The sequence below is a fragment of the Camelus dromedarius genome, chromosome 10 (assembly GCF_036321535.1).
Source record: "Camelus dromedarius isolate mCamDro1 chromosome 10, mCamDro1.pat, whole genome shotgun sequence".
Taxonomy (NCBI): Eukaryota; Metazoa; Chordata; class Mammalia; order Artiodactyla; family Camelidae; genus Camelus; species Camelus dromedarius.
In genome coordinates this window covers 45,713,553-45,729,955 of record NC_087445.1, presented here as the reverse complement: position 1 = coordinate 45,729,955, position 16,403 = coordinate 45,713,553, and positions in this window count along the sequence as shown.

Genomic DNA, 16,403 nt, shown 5'->3' with positions numbered 1-16,403 from the left:
CCTAACAAAATTCATGTATTTATTAATTACAAGATGCAGTTTTTTCAGAAACCTTAAAATATGAAAAACATTTTAACATTGAGAAAATAAGGCATATATGGTATTATCATACCTCTATGTCACTTGAGAGTTTAAAAGCTTTCTACACCTATCTCCATTTGATCCCCATGATGACTCTTGCCGTGGCAGCCAGGGCACCGTGAGAAGTCCATCTCCTTTTAACCCAATGGCACCAGGGATCCCCCCTTCCTTTCTCTCCCCTTTACCCCAATTACTAGACCCATCTGTAACCAGATAAACCCCCCCACCAATACAGTCTGGGCCTACACTTCTCTCCATTTTTGTGTCAGTATTTGGCAGAGGGACTGTTGGTGGGACCTACCATGTGACTGGGATGGGGTTGGGGTTGAGTCTGGGAGGAGAAAAAGGAGGGAAGAACTAGCTGTTACCAGAGGTACAGAGCTGTGATGCCTTCTTTTAGATGACTTCCTGATGAAGAGCAACAGGCTTGAAAGGGAGAGCCCAGAGCCCCTGCCCTGTCTGGAGGGAAGAGAATGGGCCCTGGACTTGGGAAGAATGGGTACCGTGGAATTTTGGACAAGCCACTTTACCCTCTAACCCTCAATTACCTCATATGCAGAGAAGGATTAAAGATTCTTGCATCATGAAGTTGATGGACTATTAAATGATACAGTATGTGTAAAAGGCTTTGCCTGGTACGTGGCGCATGCACTCATCAGTTTCACCTGTTACAAGTTTGAGCCTACTACAGTTCCTAGCATAGTAGATAGTCAATCAGATAATGGCAGCTCTAATGATGACGATTATTGCCAACTCTTCCTCAGAGGTACTTCTAAGGCAGAGTCCTTCTCAGTGTCACTCAGAGGACAAAGAAAATGCAAAGAGGCATGAGTCAGAGGCAATGCAGATACAGAGCATTTAATACAAAGGGCGCTAAGTTTCTCCGCAGGGAAAAGAGAAAAAGCAATGAGTTTTTCTGGCTGAGCCTGGCACAGGTAGAGTTGAAACCTAGAAAATGTCCACAAGGACTGGCTCCATTTATAAATCCATGTTTAAAGAAGATGGTATTCATTAAGTAACTTGTTGAGACTGTTATGCCTCCCTGTTTTCCATTCCCCTGCCTTCTGCTTTTCCTTGTGGTAAGAACAGAGCTCTTAGCAAAGGACTGTGTGTCATCTTCAGAGAATTGAAGAAGGGAGAAGCAGACCCTGCCTATGGTCTGAGAGGGAAGCTTATGATTTGAAATCATGAATAGCAGGGGCAAAAGAGAAGCCAGCAGGACAATTCCCTGGAAGCAAATAAAAAATGGAAGGAGTGACCTGGAAACCACTCGTTGCCTGAGAGTCTCATGAGACTCCCAAGATTCTTGGTGGTGTCATTAAACAGAGAAGAATCAGAGTGCTGTGGAGGATGGGAAGACTAGGTGAAACCTGGAGTGTTCTGCTGCCATCATCACTCCTCCTGATTTGGGAAGAGAAATGACACAAAATCCTAAATGGAATCTGTGAATTATTCCCCCCAAATCACCAGCGATAAGCCATATTGGCTAGATTCTATACACTTTCCATGAAGGAAGACTGGGAATTGTAAAACTGTTTCTGAGGGAAAAACGTTTTCTGAATCCCTTGTTTTCTTATTTCTCTACTGATCAAGAAATGAGCTTCTGGAATGCAAACCCTGCCCAGAGAGGTAATGGGTAATACTGTCCACCTGAGTATAGAAAGATGACTAGGGTCTGCTGTTTTGTTTCAGGCATAAAACCAACTGAGTCCTTGGAACCAGATCAAAGAAGGCTCCATGGGAATGCTGTGCAGAGCAGGCAGTGGACCCTGGAACATGCAGTGTCCCTGGGAACACTCCTGCTTTTAGGTGGACAGACCTTGAAGCATACCTGCTGCAACATTCTCCCCTTAGTGTCTCCCTTATTTAAGCTTCCCAATTCATTCTGAAAACCCCCCCTTTCCCCTGCACCCAGGGGAACAATAGGAATATCCATCCCCTGTTTCAAAGGAAACCCTACCTCTTCTATAAAGCCATGTGGATGCAAGTCCTGCAGCAAACTGGAGTTCATAGTATAATTTATTTTCTTCTTCTACAAAACATATACTGATGTTTCATGCAGTTGAATATTATTCTTCAAATGATATTTCCAGGTTTTTTAGGGCAAGGACTTCTGTACCTGACAGAACATTTCACAATTCTGAAACTCAAGAATGTTCTTGCAGATGTCTGGTTGTTCACATGTTTACATAGCAAGGACTGCCACCTAGCTGATCTTTAACCACAATCACTGCCATCATCACTGCACACAACCCTGCTGTCACCACCCTGTATCACTACTGCCACTAGAAATTTTGTACAGCAGTTCATTTTACTACGTATTTTCACATTCAGTATTTTATCTTATATTCACAACCATCCTGTAAATTAGACATTATTTTTTATCACAAGTGAGACATGGTCTCCCCTATCACAGAACTTATGATCTAGTTAAGAGAACAAAACAAGAGATTAAAATACAGTGTCACACATTTTATGACTGGACGTATAGGGAGATGTCAAAATTAAAGGGGGGACCTGTAGCCCAGGCTCAGTTGGTGTCAGAAAATGTGTAATACCCATTTGAAGAGAGAGTCTTAAACTTTTTTTTTTTTTACTTTTAAAAAATTGTGGTTAAAATATACACAACAGAAAAAGTATTATTTTAACCGTTTAAAAAATCTACAATTAAGTGGTGGTAAGCACATTCACAATGTTGTGCAACTGTCATCACTAACCATTTCCAGAACTTTTTCATTATACCAAAAAAACTCTGTACTCACTGAATAATAACTCCCATTCCTCCCTCCTCCCAGCCCATGATAAGATTCTATTTTCTGTCTGTACAAATTTCCCTATTCTAGGTGCCCTCATATAAGTGGAAATATACAACATTTGTCCTTTTATGTCTGGCTTATTTCACTTAGAATGTATTCAAGGTTTCCCTATGTTGTGTAGCATGCATCAGAATTTCTTTCCTTTCTATGACTGAGTTGTATTCCTATCTGTGTATTATTTTGTTTATCCATTCATCTTTTAATGGATATGGACATTTGGGTGGTTTCTAATTTTTGGCTATTGTGGATAATGCTGCTGTGAACACTCAGGTACAGGTGTCTGAGTCCCTGCTTACAATCCCACTGGGTATATAACAAGAAATGGAATTGCTGGATCAAATGATAATTCTAAGCTAAATATTTTGAGGAATTGCTATATTGTTTTTTAGAGTGCTGCATCATTTTACACTCCCACCAGCAATGCACAAGGGTTATAAAAATTTCTCTCATCTCGCTAACTCTTGTTATTTTCATTTTTTTATAATAGCCATCCTAAAAAAATGTCAAGTAGTATCTCACTGTATTTTTGATTTGCATTTCCCTAATGGCTAGTGATGTTGAATATGTGCTTATTGGCCATGAGCATATCTTCTGTGGAGAAATGACTGTTCAAGTCCTTTGTACATTTTTGAACTGGGTTATTTGTTCTTGTAATTCTTTAATATATTCGGGTTGTTAATCCCTTATCAAATATATGATCTGAAGATATTTTCCCTCATTCTGTGGGTTGTCTTTTTCACTCTCTTGATAATGTCCTTTGATGAACAAAAGTAATTCTGATGAAGTCTAATTTATCTCTTTCTTCTTTTGTTATCTGTGCTTTTGGTGTTGTATTCATGAAATCATTGCCAAATCAAATGTTAGAAGAAAACAGGGACATCTTCATAAGAAATTTATATTTTTAATTATTGAGTTCTTCGATAATTTTGAATTATTTTTTGTATATGGTAGAAAGTTAAGGGTCCAAGTTCATTCTTTTGCGTGTGGGTATCCAGTTTTTCTAGCACCATTTGTTGAAAAGACTGCCTTTTTCTCATTCAGTCATCTTGGAACTCTTGTCAAAAATCAACTTACCCACTTGTTAAGGTTTATTTCTGGGCTATTTACTCTATTACATTGGTCTATATACCTATTCTTATGTCAGCACCACACTATTTTGCTTATTGTGGCTTTCCAGTAAGTTTTCAAATCAGGAAGTATGAGTCCTCCAACTCTGTTCTCCTTTTCCAAGTTATTTTGGCTATTCTAGGCCCCTTAAGATTCCATATGAATTTGAGGATGGGTTTTTCTATTTCTTCAAAAACATCATTGGGCTTTTGATAGAGATTGCATTGAATCTGTAAATTTGGCAGGGGTGGGTATTATTGTCATCTTAACTATAGTAAGTGTTTTAATCTATAAACACAATATGTCTTTTTACTTGTCCTGTTTAATTTCTTTCAGCCAAGTTTTGTAGTTTTCAGTGTACAAGTCTTTTGCTTCTTTGATTAAATTTATTACTAAGTCTTTTATTCTTTTTGATGCTATTGTAAATGAAATTGTTTAAATTTCTTTTTCAGATTGTTCATTGTTAGTGAACAGCTGATTTTTGAGTGCCGATTTTGTATCTGCAAATATGCTGAAACTTTTTGTTAGCACTAATAATTTTTTGTGGATCTACATATGAAAACATGGATAATGTTATCTAAAAACAGAGATAATTTTACTTTTTACATTCTAACAGATGCTTTTTACTTATTTTTCTTACCTGATTGCTCTGGTTAGAACTTTCAATCCTATGTTGAATAGAAGTGGAAAAAGTGGGGATTCTTGTCTTGTTCCTGATCTTAGAGGGAAAACATTTAGTCTTTTGCCATTGAGTGTAGTTATTAGCTGTGGGTTTTTCATATATGTCCTTTTTCATGTTGAAGAATTACCCTTTTATTACTAGATTTTGAGTGTTTTAACTTTATATTAGGTATTGAATTTTGTCAAATGCTTTTTTCTGTCAACTAAGATGTACAGTTTTTCCTCCTTCATTCTATTAATGTGGTATATTATACTGACTTATTTTCATATGTTGAAACATTCTTGCGTTCCATGAATAAATTCCACTTATTCATGGAGTTTAATCCCCTTAAGAAGCTATTGAATTTAATTTGCTTGAATTTTGATGTTAAAATTCTCCACAAAATACTTACGGGATATTGTTCCTTAGGTTTTGTAGTATTTTTGTCAGGCTTTGATATCAGGGTAATGCTGGCCTCATAGAATGAGTTAGAGAATATTTCTTCCTCTTCAAATCTTTGGAAGGGGTCCAGAATGATTGGTGTTATTTCTTCATTAAATGTTTGGTAAAATTCACCAGTGAAATCATCTGGTCTGAGAATTTTCTTTGTCAGCAAGTTTTTGATTACTAGGTCAAATTTCTTTACTAGCTAACAGGTCTGTACAGATATTCTATTTCTTCATGAGTCAGTTATGGAAGACTGTATATTTCTAGGGATTTGTATCATTTCATCTAGGTTATCCAATTTTTTACCTTACAGTTGTTCATGGTATTCCCTTAACACCCTTTATATCTCTATAAATCAGTCCAAATGTTCCCACTTTTATATTTTCATTTTAATGGTTTGAGTTTTTTCTTTTTCTTAGTTGATCTAGTTAAAGGTTTGCCAATTTTATCTTTCAAGAAATCGACTTTTTTTTTCCATTTTATTTATCTCTGCTCTAATCTTTATTATTACCTTCCTTTGGCTAGCTTTGGGTTTATTTTGCTCTTCTTTTTCTAGTTCTTTAAGGTGTAAAGTTAAGTTATCTGTTTGAGAGCTTTTTTTTTTTTTTAACATTTTTTATTGATTTATAATCATTTTACAACGTTGTGTCAAATTCCAGTGTTCAGCACAATTTTTCAGTCATTCATGGACATATACACACTGTCACATTTTTTTCTCTGTGAGCTACCATAACATTTTGTGTATATTTCCCTGTGCTATACAGTGTAATCTTATTTATCTATTCTACAACTTTGAAATTCCAGTCTATCCCTTCCCACCCTCCACCCCCCTGGCAACCACAAGTCTGTATTCTCTGTCTATGAGTCTATTTCTGTCCTGTATTTACGCTTTGTTTTTGTTTGTTTGTTTGTGTTTTTATTTTTTAGATTCCACATATGAGCGATCTCATATGGTATTTTTCTTTCTCTTTCTGGCTTACTTCACTTATTAGAATGACATTCTCCAGGAGCATCCATGTTGCTGCAAATGGCATTATGTTGTCGGGTTTTATGGCTGAGTAGTATTCCATTGTATAAATATACCACATCTTCTTTATCCAGTCACCTGTTGATGGACATTTAGGCTGTTTCCATGTTTTGGCTATTGTAAATAATGCTGCTATGAACATTGGGGTGCAGGTGTCATCCTGAAGTAGGGTTCCTTCTGAGAGCTTTCTTTTTTAATGTATGCTTTTACAGCTATAAATTTTCCTCTTAGCATTGCTTTCCCTGTATTCCATAAGTTTTGGTATTTTGTGTTTCCATTTTCATTTGTCTAAAGCTTTTGTCTTTCTATTTGCCCTTGTGGCTTCTTCTTTGAACTATTGTTTTATAGTATGTTGTTATTTTCCACGTATCTGGAAGTTTTCCAGTTTCTTCTGCTATTGATTTCTAGTTTAATTTCATGATTGGAAAAGGTTTTTTTGTATGATTTCAATCTTTAAAAATTGACTAAGATCTGTTTTGTGGCCTAACATATGGTCTATCTTAGAGAGTGTTTATGTGCATTTGAGAATAATGTGTATTCTGCTGTTATTAGATGGAGCAGTCTATGTATATGTTAGGTCTCATTGGTTTATTGTGTTTTTCAATTTCTCTATTTTCTTACTGACCTTCAGTTTAGTTGTTCTATCCATTATAAAATGTGGGGTATTTATATTTCTTACTATTATTGTAAAACTGTCTATTTCTCTCTTTAATTCTGTCATATTTTGGGGGGCTCTGTTGCTTGATACATATGTATGTATGTTTGTAATTATTATATCTTCTTCATGAGTTCCCCTCTTTATTAATATACAATATCCTTTGTCTATAACAGTTTTTAACTTAAAATCTATTTTGCCTGATGTTAGTGTAGCCACCTCAGTTCTTTCGGTTACTATTTGCAAGTAGTATCCATCCTTTCACTTTTAACTTATTTGTGTCTTTAGATCTAAATGAGTCTCTTACAGACAGCATATAGTTGAATTATGTTTTCTATCCATTCCACCAATTTCTCCCTTTTCACTGAAGAGCTTAATCCATTTACACTGAAAGTAATTACTGATAGGAAAGGATTTACTATTGTCATTTTATTATTTGCTTTCTGTACGTCTTATAGCTCCCCCACCTCATTTCCTCCATTACTGCCTTCCTTTGTGTTTAGTTGATATTTTGTAGTAACATGCTTTGATGCCCTCATTGCTACTCGTGCATATTCTATAGATATTTTCATTGTAGTTATCATGACCTTATATATAAAATCCTAAGTTATAAGAATATAATTTAAACTGAGACCAGCATAACTTCAATTGCACAGAAAACTCTACTTATGTACATTTCCACCCCCCTGTCCTTTAGGTTATTGATGTCACAAATTATATCTTTATGCATTCTTTGCCCAATAACATAAATTTATAATTGTTTTTATACATTTGTTTATCAGTACTGTAGAAAATAAAAAGTGGAGTTACAAACCAAAATTACAATAATACTGGCTTTTATATTTGCCTATGAACTTACCTTTATTGAAGATTTTTATTTCTTCACATGGCTTCAAGTTACTGTCTAGCATCATTTCATTTCCTAAAAAGCATTTCTTATAAGGCATGTCTAGTGACAATGCACTCCCTCAGCTTTTGCTTATCTGGAGATTTCTTAATTTTCACTCATTTTGAAGGATACTTTTGCTAGATATAGCATTCTTGATTGGCAGGTTTTTTTTTTCTTGTCAGCACTATAAATATATCTTCTGGACTCAAAGGTTTCTGATAAGAAATCATTTGATAATCTTATTGAGGATCTCTTTTGTGATGAGTTCCTATCTCTTACTGCTTTTCGGATTCTCTCGTTGCTTTTTAGTTTTGACAGGTTAACCATAGTTATTTCATTGTCGGTCTCTAAGTTTATCATTCTTGGAGTTCATTGAGCTTCTTGGGTTTGTAGGTTCATGTCTATCATCCAACTTGTTAAGTTTTTCTCATTATTTCTTCAATTATTCTTTCTGTCTTATTCTCTCTTTTTCTCTGGAATTCCCAGAGTAAGTATGTTGGTCCATTTGATGCTTCCTATGATTCCCCGAGGCTGTATTCATTTTTCTTTATTCTTTTTTTTTTTTTCTGTTCTCAGACATAATAATTCCAATTTTCCTATCTTCAAGTTAGCTGATTATATCTTCTTCCTTTTCAAACCTGCTGGTGAACTCCTCTAGTAAAATTTTCATCTCAGTTATTATACATTTTAGCCCCAGAGTTTCTGTTTGATTTCTTTTAATAATTTCTTTCTCTTTGTTGATATTCTTATTTCATTTATACATTGCTTTCCTGATATCATTTAATTTTTTGTGTATGTTTTTCTTCAGCTTTTTGTGCATAATTAAGACAACTCTTTTAAAGTCTTTGTTTTGTGAGTCTTATTACTTGGTCTCCTCAGGAATAATTTATGTCAATTTATTTTGAACATTGAATGCTCTACATGTTTCTGTTTCCTTGAATGCCTTGTGATTTTGTTGTTGTTGTTGAAAATTGGGCATTTGACTACTACAACATGGAATACCCTGGAAATCAGATCCTTCCACTTCCCTAGGTTTTTAAAATTACTGAAGGCTGTAGTGTTCCATTTTTGTAAGTTTTCCAAGCTATTTTATTTATTTAAAATTTTTTTAATTTTTCCTTTTTTTGGGGTGGGTAATTAGGTTTACTTATTTTTTTAGAGGAGGTACTGGGGATTGAACCTAGGACTTCGTGCATGCTAAACATGCACTCTACCACTTGAGCTATAACCCCCTCTCCCTTACTTCAAGCTATTTTATTACAAACAAAGACTGTTCTTTGTCATGTGCAATCATTGAAGTCTCCATGTTCAGCTAATGTTCTGAAAAATATTTCCTTGAATGCCAGGAACTCTTCTATTCTTTGCAGATTGGGTTTGTTCTGGCACAATCCTTCAAAACTTAGCTAGGTTTACTCTAAGTTCAGAGATAATCCTGAAGTAAAAGCTTAAGGTCCTCTCAAGTATTTCTTGAGCATGCATCTTGCCTGGGCATGTGCATGACTTTCTAAATTCTTCTATATACATGGCTGCTTTTGAGTGTCTTAATTCCCTGAAAAGTCTCACCCTAGCTTCACCTCCAGGACATAGATAGTCTATTATATGTCTCCACGTGTAACCTCATGCTTCTGGCATGTGTGTATTTGTAAGCTTTTATGAGCAATGCTTACCACTTTTCCTGCCTTACCACTTTTTCCTGGGTGGGTGAAACAGAGATAAACACCTTACATCAGTCCTTTGCATATCTCTCAGACTAAGTTAGACCAGACATGCATAAAAATTCACAAATAAGTTCTGCTCTGCTTCTTCTGGTTTGAGGTAGGGAATTGGGAATCAGGATGCTGATGCTTAAAGACCAAAGCCACTGGCATGACAGAGAGGGAGTGGTTTTGTCAGGGCAAGGGAGAGTCAAAGTACAACAAAACTTTACTACCCTTTTCAAGATGGCTTTTTAAAAATTTGTCATTGGTTTGGTAGCTGAAAACCTTTGACTATTTTTCAGAGTTTGAACAAGGTTGGTTCAGACATTTCTTCTTATTTTTAAAATATTTTTGTCAGAGAGTAAGAGATTCCTACTCCACCATTTTTTGACATCACTTGAAAAGTTTGCAGCACAATTTTAAGAAGTCACTTTTGGAGCTAATGTTCTTGTCCATTGCATCTAGACTAGATGAAGTCTTATTTCCATAGGTGAACTTCAAATTTTTTAGACTTTAAAAACTGACTTAAAAATGGCTTACACAATTTTTTTCAAAATTGAAGTACAGTGGCTTCCATAATTTAAAAAAAATTAATGTGTTGGAATGGCAGTTCCTTGTTTGAATTTGCTAAGTTTTTTTTTTTTTTTAAACAGCAGAGACGAGCTCTTGTAGTTGTGGCATTACAATTCTTATCAGCATTGTTGGTATTAAATTGATACCACTTACTTCATAATTAGCTCTTTACCCCACTCATAGTAAACCTGGAGTTTGTCTTTAAACATACTACTGACTTTTAAAATTGGTAAATATTGGACCCTCCCTTCTATTGTTTTTTAAACTCTCTTTGATTATATTTCTGTAAATGAATGAAGATGACTTTATTCTATTCCTACTAAACTCTGTTTGTATGGAGCCACATTCTTCTTAACCTCTCAAAAATGAGTTTTAAAGTTAAATGTTTTCATAATTCCCTCTCCTTGAAAATGTCTTTCAAAGATCGTTAGCAGAATTTTATACATGTAGACTTCTAAAAAGGACAAAAAAACCTGCAGAATTTGATCAAGAAATTTTCCTTCACTTTGCACTTAATAAAGTATCTTCCTTTCAAGCCATTGTTCAAAGACAAAAAGAAATGATAAGAAGAGTCATGGGTCCTGGAAGCATTCCCCTTTATCTTCTAAGAAAACCAAGTTCCATTGAAGAAGAGAAGGCAAAGATCTAAAGTTATCTATGTTCACAGGGGCACCCAACCAGGCCAGGTGAGACAGAAAGCAGAGTGAGGGATGTATGTCTAAAGATTCACTATGAGGTCAAAGAAGAATACAAAGCTTTTGGCTTAAAGAATATTGTCTCTACTTTTACACAGTGCAAGATTATGTGGAAACTGATTACAATAGAAAATTCTCTAATACTTCTTATTATTTTCAACAATGGTGCAAGGCCTGAATGTTGGGAAAGCAGAGTAAGAAAAATGTAGAGTTGCCCTAAATTTATCTCCCCTCACCAGGGCCCCCAGGGTGCTGGTTAATAAATGGCTCCTCACTTGCATACCAGCTGCATTTGCTCAAGGCTCTTCCAAAGAGTTCATCCACTTCACATTAGTCAGCAGCTTTCTATAAGAAAAATCTTCACTTTGCCTCACTAGAGGATTATTCAGCCTTATAAAACACACCAAATTCTCCACTCTCAGTAGGCATTAATTAACCCCCATTGATTCACCAAGCAAAGCAGCCAATAAGAATTTTCTGGCTTTTCATTGTGGCTCTAGGATATCTGCCCACTTCTTGGTACTTTGAAAATTTCTATCCCAGTATCATTCTAAGTTTTCAAAGTAGAGAGAGTAAAAAAAAAAAAAAAAATTTCTTCAGGTAACCTACCAGCACTTGTCGATCATCTATGTGGTGTAAACTGACTACCTACCGCAGAGACTAGGGAGAGGTAGGAGGAGAGTCTTTGTGGAACAGGGTGTATACAAAGTACTATGTGTGCACAGTCACTCAGGACTGTTTCACAGAGGCTACCTAGGAAGTCCTCCTGTAAACCTGAGGTTACAGGACCTCTCAGCATGCTACCTAGGGGGTGGCTGTCTTTATAGGAAAGCTCTATCTGAATATGGTTCACATTATGGACTTGACTCCAAAGCAAAAGTAGGGAAGTATTTGCTCATGAGGGGATGCTGATTTAAACATCATTCTACCTAACCTTTGGGAAATTACTTAGACTGCATTTCCATTCTATTGTTGAGAAAAAAAATATAATTATAAAGTCTTTAGCAACAGTATACAAGATTTATGCACCTAGCTGGATCCTGAAACAGGATTTTCTCTCCCTAATCTTCTAATATGTTTTGTTCCCAAATTCATATATAGTAGAAATTTATCAACTATCCCTCTGTACTAGAAGTTTTTGTTTTCTTTCCTTTTTAAATTGAAGTATAGTTGGTTTACAATGTTGTGTTAATTTCTGGTGTACAGCACAGTGATCCAGCTATACATAGTTATATATTCCTTTTCATATTCTTATTCATTATAGGCTATTACAAGATATTGAATATAGTTTCCTCTGCTATACAGTAGGACCTTGTTATTTATCTGTTTTATATATAGTAGTTACTATCTGCAAATCCTGAACTTCCATTTTACTCCTCCACCCTCCCCTTTCCCTCTGGTAACACCAGTCAGAATGGCCAACATTAAAAAGTCCTGCTGGAGAGGGTGTGGAGAAAAGGGAACCCTCCTACTCTGCTGGTGGGAATGTAGTTTGGTGCAGCCATTATGGAAAACAGTATGGAGATTCCTTAAAAAATTGAAAATAGACTTACCCTATGATCCAGCAATCCCACTCATGGGCATATAGCTGGAGAAAATTCTAATTCTAAAAGATACATGAACCCTAATGTTCACAGCAGCACTATTTACAATAACCAAGATATGGAAGCAACCTAAATGTCCACTGACAGATGACTGGATAAAGAAGTTGTGGTATATTTATACAATGGAATACTACTCAGACATAAAAAAATACAACAATGCCATTTGTAGCAACACGGATGGACATGGAGATTGTCATACTAAGCAAGCCACAAAAAGAAAGAAAAATATCATATGCTATAACTTATATGTGGAATCTAAAAAAATGACACAATAAACTTGTTTACAAAACAGAAAGTGACTCACAGACACAAAACAAACTTAGGAGCTTTTCTAAATTATCTCACTTATTATTTAGAATCACTGTGAAGTAGGTATTATGAGACTTTCGTAACACCTACTAGTACATACTAGGGTCTCAGTAAATACATGGTGAAAGAGAAAAGCTACATGGATAAATAAATGAGTATACAAATGGCTGAGATAGTGTTAAGTGACTTGATCATAACCACAGAACTACTAAGCTGGAGAGTTGGTGTTTAAAGTTGAAAAAATGAGGGTGGGGTTTTTGCAGACTTGATCTAAGGTAGTTTGCCCATTCAAAATTTTTTTAGTTACTTTCGTATATATCAGTGGCCTCCAAATGTCATAAATAGATGGAACTAATGCCTCCTCACAGATTGTATTTATTGATAACATCAAGTCTTAAAAAGGAATTCTGCCATATTTCCACAATTCATTAGCGAGCAGGTACAACACAGTCATACATCCATTTCTTGTAAGCTTATTGGTATCCCCACTCCTTACCCTGTTAAACATTCTGACAAGCAGCTTACTTGTAAGATGTACCCCGAAGGCAAATGCAGCAAATATTCTGATGGCAGGATAACTAACTAATCTCTGGTTGGATCAAGGAACAGAATCCTCTATTCAGTGGGGGAACAGAGGACTACTGAAGTTCCAGATCATGAACTTGCTCCCAAAGAGTAAAGCTACTGTCTGCAGCTTCCTGTTCTTCATTCATGAGAGGAAAGAGTTGCCTGTACTGACCTTCCAGCCAGCCCCTCTGGCCATGTAGAGTATGGCAAATGCAGAACACTATTGTTGCCATAATAGCTACCTTGCTTGCCCCAGGCATATCTTTCTTCCAGAAACTGATGAAATCCTTGACCTGAAGCTATTCTCAGATTCGGTCACCCTCTGGAAAAAGGCCAGAGCACAGATGCTGCAATTCTGTCTGGGAGCCTCCAGAGGGCGCTCTCTCCTCTGCCACTACTGCTGGGAAGTGACCATTCTTATGGTAGCTCTGTTAACCATCATTTACGTTGTTACCCCTGCATCATCCTGGAGATGGGAGTGACCCAGGAGTGGAAGGAACTACCTGGGTCTCCAAACTCCTTCTCTCCCTCACTGGACATACATCTCTGGAGAACAGGTCCTGCCAGGAAAACCCTGAGGGAAAACCACCCCCTTCCTATTTCTCTATTCAAGGTGTAAGGCAGCTTTGATTTGATTTTGCTTTGTACTCCCCTGAGTGAGGAATACAGTCTTCAAAGTAAGACCGAGCTCAGAGTTAAGTGTTGACCTTTTTCTTAACTTTAATTCTCTAACTTTCAAGCAGTGGAGAGGAGAACATACCAGTACTTCTTAATGAAACATACAGTGCTCTGTGTCTTAAACACACATTCATTCCAACAACTTTTAAGTGCCTACCACTGGCCAGACACTGTGTACTAACTAGTTAGGCCCTGGGACACTGTGCTAAAGAAAACCTTCACAGTCCCTGACCTCAACAGTCTTACAATCTGTAAGAATGCTTAATAAAAGTGAAGAAAATTCAAGTGCACTGGGTATTGCAAAAGAAGAGAGTCATGGTGTTAGGAATGTAACCACACCCTAGTCCTTTACATCCTGAGAGTCACAATCTGGGCCCTAGAAGTTCTTCAATCCATTACCATTACTTCTCCTTCCAGACACCTAAGGAAGATATGTAAATGACTCTAGGATATGTAACTGTTTTTTCATCCCAGGTGGTAGGCATGATTCATCATAGTCCTTCGCTATCCCAGAATTAGACTGGGTCTCTCAACTTTCTGAAACAAGCATGTGAAAATTATATTAGAGACTAAAAACATAAGAAAGCAAAACACAAAGTGACCTGAGAGTACCAAATAGATAGTTTGATTAATAATAGAAGAATAATAATGTGAAGCCATAAACATGAGGCCTGCTTTTGTTTGCTCTGTTATCTGTTAAGTCTTTCATTTTATTTTACAAAACTGAGAACTGGCATATAAGTTACACAATATCTATTTAACCAAAATGTCAGTTTCTACTTGCTTTGCCCTCCATAGTGCATGGTTATAAAACACCTGGAGATATACAAAGTATAATGGAAAGAATTGGGGCCTTGGATTTGGGCAAATTCTAGTTTTACCACGTAGTATCATTGTGTATCTGTACCTTCTTTTGCAATGGGGACCCAAATAAGCTTTTGGACCTACACTGGCAGCCTGCTAGCTTGTCCTTTGCTATCAGATCATCATACAGTGTGTTCCTGTGAGCCATCATTTCCTGGTAAGGCTACTTTTCATTTTCCCACAGAAAAAACTCAAGAGTATATTTGAAGATTTCTGAGCATGTGAGAGCTAGTATCTACCAAGCTGTCCATCTTCTTGAGGTAGAGCAGGAAACATAACTCACTGAAGGCTGCTGTTGCCAACTCGCGCATGAATTATCCAACTTTGTGTACAGATAAGTGCCATGACAGACCAGGTATGAAATATAAAATACACTGTGCTGTGCCATATAAATCTTTGTTTCTCATTGCTTGCTCCTGGAATGCACTGGTTCATGGCATGGGTTTGGAAAACTAAAGGTTAGGAAAAGGTCAGTGTAGAATGTGGGCACAGAGCATTGTGAATGAGTGGTTTGTGAGCTTGACAGTGGGGTAAAGCAGAGGAGACAGTGTGTAGAGATCAGAGGACACCAATCTGGAAACGAATCCCTATCAGGAAGGAGCCTGGAAATCTGAGAAAAGCTGTACTTTCCAGGGCATTTTTTTAGCCTTAGGAAATCATCATTCTGTTAATGGCTGCAAAGGTCATGGTGGTAATTTTTCAGAAGAGATTTTTAGAATTGGTGTTTATATTAATTTTGACTCTATTCTAAGTAACACAAACCAAACTAAAACAGGCTCAAAATGGGGTTGGTGGGGAATAATTTACTGGTTCAGGTAACTGAAAAGTTCAAGACTGGATTTAGATGTCCAAACTATGACACAAAGCATCTGTCTTTCTCCATCTTTGTCTATGCTTTTTTTTCCACAGAGAGGACCAATGAGGGGTCAAAGATGGCTAGTAACAGTTCCAGGATTAGCTTCCTCCAACTTAGAAACACCAGCAGTGAGTTTCTTCTTCTTGACATCTCTAGGGATTCTTCTAATTAGTTGTGCTTCCACTAATCTCTTTGGCCAAGCCCAGATCTAGTGTCCCTTCTAAGCGGAGTAGGCTCAATTCCAGATGAAGCACATGGCCTGAAGGGAAGTAACAGCTAAAGAAAGAGATAGGTTCTCTTAACATGAGGCGTGCTGAGCAGACAAAAATGAGGTGTACACCTCAGAGGTATGGTTGCCTTTAGCCATATGAAGAAAGGGTACCAAATTAGAATAATTAAATTTCTCCATGATATATGCTCCTCTTCCACTTGAGAGTCTAGATGGGATTTTTAAAGATACCACTCTTTTCTTTTCCTCCCTCCCTCCCTCACTCCCTCCTTTCTTTCTCTCCACAGACGTCAGCTGAACACACTGTGTTCCAGGCACAGTGTTGAGTGCCTCAAGGGTCAGTCCCTGACTTTGAGGAGCTCTGGAAATTTCCTCAGGTCCACATCAACCCTGGAAAATGTAGTATTAACTTGAGATCCTTTGACTTAAATGTGAGATTCATACAGCGCCTAGGGAAATTGTCAAATGACTGGAGAGAAATTCTTGTATGTAGACATGTTCCGGGCTTAGTAGGAATTTTTAGGTTTCTTTGTGTGGAGAATCATTAACTATAAAACCATAGCGTGCTCAACCCTGACACCTTAGGTTGTAGTGCAAGTTTTGAATCACAGGATAGCTGAAAACAGTTTCTGCCGTGTGAAAGCTAGT